Raw genomic sequence first — 6,857 nt, 5'->3', positions numbered from 1 at the left:
GCAGCGGACTGGAGGCGCTCGCACGGCGGGTGGAAGCCGCAGCATCTCCCGCCGCCCTCGGCCCCGAATCGGATACAACCACGCGGAGGATCAAGTCCGACCTCAAGTTGGTCACGTTTATCCATCCGATCAGCGCGAGTGGTGCGAGGCGCGAGACCCTCCCGCCATCCACATGTGGATGTTTTGGTGGATGCAGAAGGTGCTCATGGATCCTTGGTCCGTTCGGTGAGTTGATCCAGATGAGAAATGTTCTCCCGTTAGTCCATCAGGATGCTCGTAATTGTGGTGCGTTCAGGTGCCGGCGGCCTGACAGGACACCGTTTCTGGATCGGTGTTATCCAAATTTAGCCGAAATAATGTGCATTTCCAAGCCACAAAAACGGAAACCTCAGTTCATTTAAGATCCACGTCATTCATTCGTGTTAAAAACGTGTTGTGGGTTTTTCTAAATCCTTTTTTCCTCCCCTCTATAACACATTTGAGGCAATAGCCGGAGTCTTCATCTTCACACTATGAGACGCCATGTGTGTGTCAGGGTTTGATTTAAAAATATAACATGACAAATTCACATATTTAGCTACCAATTAAGACCACTGACGTCAGACGTTGCGTGGGTTCACAGCGGGGTTATTGGCCAGTAATAACAAGCAGGTGACGATAAAGAAGTAGTTCGTTTCATCAAGTAATTCATTACATCACAAACGGTAAAAAAAATACTGAATTAAAAAAAAACATTTCTCATATTTAATGACTTGACTTGCTGTGTGGTTTTTAATACACAGAGCTTAAATATATTTATGAAGAATTCATCCAGTAAAAGCAGAATAATACACATTTGTTTTTTTTAGATTTCTAGTGCGACTTTCAAGGCAGTGTTTTATTTTCAGGCCTCAGTTTCTCGCTGCCCTCTGGTGTATTTAAAACCTTGAATTTAATTTGTATTAAGAGCCAGGAGAAATAAGTGGCTGTTGGTGAACAATACCTTTCATTTGTATGATAAAGACACACAAATATGAACATAAAGAGAACATTTTATCACATTTAAATTGTAGGATTTTCCATCTATTTTACAGTCCATTTTTCCCTGCTGTGGCACCAATCCTGTAGATCTCAGCAAAGTTTATGTTTGAAGAGAGAAGCAAACCAGCAGGCAAATAATGAGTTTGAGACAATGGAGGTGTTCACAGAGATGCTGTAAATGACTTAGTGACCTTGAAGGATTTACTGAAACTGTCTTTGTTTCCTCCCAGGATGCTGCAGACGCACACACCTGCTGCCCAGTGTGGAGCCAGCGAGCGGAGTCTGTTCCTGTCTTTGGTTATCTAGCTGTATGAGTGTTAATCATCCATCATAAAGCTAGATAACCGAAAGTAGGAATGGCCTTCAAACACCTGGAAATGACGTGTCAAAAGACGAGATCTGTCTCTGAGGTAGGTCTCTGATGCGACTGGGAATGTTCTGTCACATCACTCGAACTGTTCTTCTGTCCACATGGTCAACTCTACTGTGAAACCAGAGAAACAGCCTAGAAAAAACGCTTATCATCAAATGAATTTTGGAAATTATAGTAGTAAGACAGTAATAACAGAGCAAACCAAAGCATCAGACCTCCCGTCATTCCTGACACGTTATGTTTCTTTCCCATTTAACAAATGTATTTCAAATGTGAAGTGATAAATAATCAACAACTGAGTCGCTAAACTCCAGATTATTTGCTCATGTACTTTAGTATAATAAAAAAAGTGCACATTTTAGCATAACACACACACATTAATGAAGTAATAAGAACCATTTTATTACAGTTATTGTCTCCCCTCGTGTTACCTTTTTTTTTTTATCAGTGCAGATGTGCAATAGGATCCGAACGTGGACAACCACACAGTACAGTAGAACGCATTGCCTTTGTAATGGAGTTAATGATAGGAAATGAACATCCTGCATGTCAGACATCATCCCCCCAAATTTGATTCCTGTCAAAATTTGAATTTGTGTCATCGAGTTCTACAGATTAAACAATTAACAATTCAAAATCAGTTTTTGTGAGGTTAAGGCCCAAAAAGTAACTCCCTATGAGCACCTTTATTGTAATAGTTTTTGTATTTTTATTTTAATATTACTCCCTTCTAGATATTTCTATATCAAACAGCATTGTCTCTTATAGCTCCAGGCTATAGATATATAGATATACTATAGATTACTCCATGGGATTTATTAGTTTTCATATTTATATTTATATCAATGAGTCCCAAATAAAATACACTTTCAAAGTCATGTAAGGGAAAAAAATGTTGTTGTCATAACAAAGCTATCAGAGTCAGGCTCTGTCATAAGAATAGATCAATTAAATGCATGTAAGAGAATCTTATTTTTCTGAAAAAAGCATTGCTCTATTATAATTGTTAAACTTGAATGCACTGGAATATTAGGGCACTCACATGCGTTTTATCATATCAATATGAAACGTTTTTCTTAATAGCTAGGCCCTGATGTAATATAGATACTGTTGGCTGCGTTTATTGGGTAAAAGACTATTTCTTTTCACAATAGCTACGTAGCACAACACTGTACCATAATATACTTCATATTTTTACAGTGTTGTTATTTTGTGCGTCTGCAGCAGAAACAATTCTGTGTGATTTTTTATTTTTTATTTTAATGTAATCAATAAACTTGAATGACAAATTTCCATTCGGGAACTAGGAGTGGGAACCAAAACATTCAGGGCCTGGGCTCAAAATACCTGGTGATAAAAGGGTGACTTACATATAAGCCTCAGTCCATGTCTGGTCTGGTGTGAACCTTAAAGGAGCTTATTGTTTGCTGCGGTGGCCCGGTGAAGGCCTCCTCCTGGACTGTTCCAGCGTCTGGCATGTCCGTGGAAGCCATCTTGACAGGCTCTCTGCTGCTGTAAAATGGTTGTGCAGGTTCGGAGGAGGCGGCGGCGTTAATTGGAGCTTCGTTAGCAGCCTGTCTGGTTTATCGTTTCCTTCTTTGTCGTTCACGACTCCGCGATGCGACATCAGTAACTGCTGGTTCATTAGTCGGGTTAGTTTCCCAGGTGCTGCGACGGAGGCTGCGGAGCTGATGCAGGAGGGAGTGGAACGAATAGCAGGAACTTCGCTCCACCATTTCTCAGCGTGTGACGTGCGGCTCAGCACTAGATTTGATAGCAGCCGTTGAAATTTAAGGAAGGAAAAGTTGACTGGACAAGCCGACCGTCATTAGTGACACCTACACAAAAGCTTGGAATGTTGATATTTGTCACCCTAATGTCACATTATTACGTCATTCACAGATAAAATATGAGCCCTTCTGCTGCAGTGTGACCAAGACTGCGTCGTCAACATATGAACATTTGTTTTTAACTTGTGGTTTGAGCAATGTTAAAGAGTGACTTATCTATTATTCAGCTTCAACTCTCTCAGGTCTCATGTTGCCCCCGAACTCTCCTTTGTTCCCATTTAAATTTAACTATTTTTTTTAATGATCCAAATGAGTCAGGTCTGAGCTGAAATGTTATGACGTTGAAAGCTACATTTGCATTATGAATTATGTTTTAGTCCAATTTACATCCCAATTCAAGAACATCATGGTAAACACACTTGAAAATAAGTCAAACTGTATAAGCTTCATTGGCTCTATTGAAGCCTTCAAAGACACATATTAAAACAAAAACATGAATGACCTATTTACTGAATAAACACAGAAACAAAGCGGCTTTTTATTTTGAAACAAATGTGTTGGAACACACAGCCTTCTTACTTTGCACCACAAGACACGACCCTGGCATCACACACACACACACACACACTCACGCCTCTGCAGGTTGCACACTGTCTTTGTCCAGTCTTGGAACTGGTCGCTGGTCTCCCTGCCAGGCTGCGGGATAAAACAGGCCTCCCCAAAAAAAAAAACCCAAGAGCGGCTTCACAAAGATGGAAATAAAGGAAACAATCACGCAATTCCAGTCGATAATGAATAGCAGCCAGACATGCTCTGCATATTAACATAATTGCATAGATACGAGGGGAGCGGTGAGAATTTAAAGGCGCAGTAGCACCAAACAGGCTTCCCGGGCCTGCACGGAGGTTCAGGCTTTCTAATATTAAATATGTTGGATAATTAAATATTCATGTGTAGTTCGTGAAATTTGTTTGAAACTGAAATATTTGACGACTAAGACATAATTTTTTAAATATGTTTTACAAACTGATGAGAAGTTTTGTTGGTGCACAAATACTTATGTCTCCCTCTGTTACTGTAATTATTCAGGTGTTCACCTGAAGTATCATGAGCTCATGAGCCTGGCTAACAATGACACCTGCATAAATTGATGGTCCTCACTGTAACAGTGCTGGGCGCCATGAATGGTGTGATAAAGAGGGACTGTTCCTTTATTAGAGAGCGTGCTGTAATTAGACTGGCGGGTGGGGGGAGGTGCCAGTGGTGCTGAAATGAGTGAAGATACTGTACGGCGACTGCATAAACAAAGAGCCTGTGTGCACGTCGTGTTTGTGACGGATGTAGTGAGATCGGGCAGCAGGTCGCCCGAGTGTGGGGTTGATCCCGCGTCACACTGACTGTGAGAAAGAGGGTGTCTCGGCGAGCGGCGGGCACAGAGGTGGGAACCCCAAACCCAAACCAGACGTGGCAGATGCTGGTGTTAACACCGCCGCCATGAGAACGTCTCCTGGAAAGAAGTCGGTCCTTTGTCTTCCTGCCTCTTTATGTCTGCCACTGACTTTCTCACCGCCGGCGTGTGTGTGGGTATAATGGTATGAATGGACATGTGTGGTCTAGCCAAGAGTTTGTCAAACCCAGTGGACCACTTGAACGTCAATACAGACGAATAAATTAAACGGCAAGACAGAAAAAAATGTACTGAACTACAGATAAGTTTAGCAGAAGCATAATATTTTAAAATGTAAAGGTTAGGAGTTACTTAACTGACATTGCACATAAGACATAATAGGGCAGCATTTTATTTTCGCTTTTCTCTGTTGATACACATCTTGTATACATTATATACATATATATATACATATATATATATATATATATATATATATATATGGACTTAAACTAAATGTAAATTTTATCATAATAACACCGCTAGTTTTCGATCATTAAACATGATATAATACACTCCACTGTCAGGTTCTGATACCTGCGCTGCCTTAGAGAGGTGGGTGTTATGTTCCTTCACCCCAGAGACCCGCTTCTCCCCCCGCCACCCCCCAAGACAAGGACACCGCAGCTGCGATCCTGTCTTAATCTGGGGATAAACGCGATTATCCCGCCATGGCTTGTTCTTGGCTTTGTAACAGTGACAGAGGACCTTTCACAGCTCCTACGTTCCCATGGTCGAGTGAGTCTGAGGGGCTGAGACCCCTGAGGTGTCCCAGTCACCATTCATTAGCCAACAAGCCCGTCACCCAGACGCAGGTCGAGATGGATGGAGATAAACAGGAGCAGACGATGACAGAGCGCAGGGATCAGAGGAAAAACCAACCTGCGTGTGTAAACACAACAACCAGGCGTAGCTTTGTTTTTCTTCTCCTGCAGTCATCTCAGGCTCAAACGTGTTGGATAAAACAGTTTGGAGTTGGAACAAAACTACTCCATCAGCAATTCTCCGCGCACTTCGCCCAAACTTTGGGTCGTGTCAGCCACACAAACATCCGATTAATCACGGCAAACAAAAGTGTCTGCGATTAGCAGCCAAATCTGAGAACAAAATCTCAAAGGAGCTGATTTCCATTCTCCCCCGCCAGTGGCTCAGACTGCCAGTCAAGTTCAAGTTCACAGGGTAGAAATGTCTGGACTCTTCCTCCTCCTCCGTGGTGACTGCGTGGCGTTACTATGTCGGACGGGTCAGGGCGTTGTTATGGCAGCAGGCCGGACGGCCCGGCAATGCGCTGGTGAAAAGGACAGCCTGTCAGAGAGGGAGAGGGAGAGACAGGGAGGGCGGTGGAGGAGACAAGACACAGGTCCCCCCCAACAGCTGGGCCGACACACCCCCACCCCAACCCTCTTGCTGTCGACCCCCCGTGCCATTCAAGCACTCCCCAGACCCTGGGAACTCCTGAAATTTCACATTCATCATTCTCACTCACCTCCTCGCTCGCTCCCACATGACACAGAACGTCTGTATCCGTCTGCGCACGCACCGACGCTCATTACAAGTCACCACCAGCGTAAGGTGTTCACAGAGGCAGACAAGGAGCTCCCCGACTGAGGAGCACGTCTCCCTCAAGCAGAGGAGTTGTAGCATCTTTGGTATTGTTCAGGAGTGAGGGAACAATTGGAAGGGATGGCGCTGGCCAGGGGAAGGGAGGAGAAGTGAAACTGTTATGTGGATGATGTGAGAGTGAATGAGTGAGGAAAGTCTAGTCTATACCCCCATTTTTATTTGAGGCCTCACTGTTCTGTTCATACAACTGTTTTCAATTAACTGTTTCTCTTTGTGTCTTTCAGGAGAGCCACCTCAGAGTGCAGTGGGTCACATGATCGAGAGCTGAAGACATGCAGACGCTCTTCCTGTGTAGACCGATGGAGCCAAGTGTGACTTGTTGTCTGCACTGAAACCATCAACACTGCAGCAGGAGCTGGTTCCAGCTCTGCTTCTGTACATAGCCTGGGCCAGCTTGAATGAAAGCATGCACATGCTCTGACATCTAAACACCGTCTTCATCGCTGGGAAAAAAGATCAATCATAAAAGAGGATTTGAAATGTCATTGTTTGGTCACCTGTAAAATAAAAGCTTATGATCATTCTATCACTGGTGTCTGTGATGTTTTGGTGGGTAAAGGGTTTTGACAGTGGAAACAGACAGTGGAAAATTATTTTAAAAACA

The 6,857-nt window shown here is 43.2% G+C and overlaps 1 long non-coding RNA gene across 1 annotated transcript; it reads left to right on the top strand.

The window, feature by feature from the left end:
• On the top strand, positions 1-6,779 carry LOC128758974 (uncharacterized). The gene is made up of 3 exons (XR_008414558.1): positions 1-225; positions 1,251-1,430; positions 6,478-6,779. It is a non-coding gene; the product is annotated as an uncharacterized LOC128758974 (long non-coding RNA).
• Positions 6,780-6,857: the final 78 nt, after the last annotated feature.

Source organism: Synchiropus splendidus, chromosome 5 (assembly GCF_027744825.2).
Source record: "Synchiropus splendidus isolate RoL2022-P1 chromosome 5, RoL_Sspl_1.0, whole genome shotgun sequence".
Classification (NCBI taxonomy): domain Eukaryota; kingdom Metazoa; phylum Chordata; class Actinopteri; order Syngnathiformes; family Callionymidae; genus Synchiropus; species Synchiropus splendidus.
Note: the sequence above shows the minus strand (reverse complement) of the source record. Positions and strands in the feature narration are given on the sequence as shown.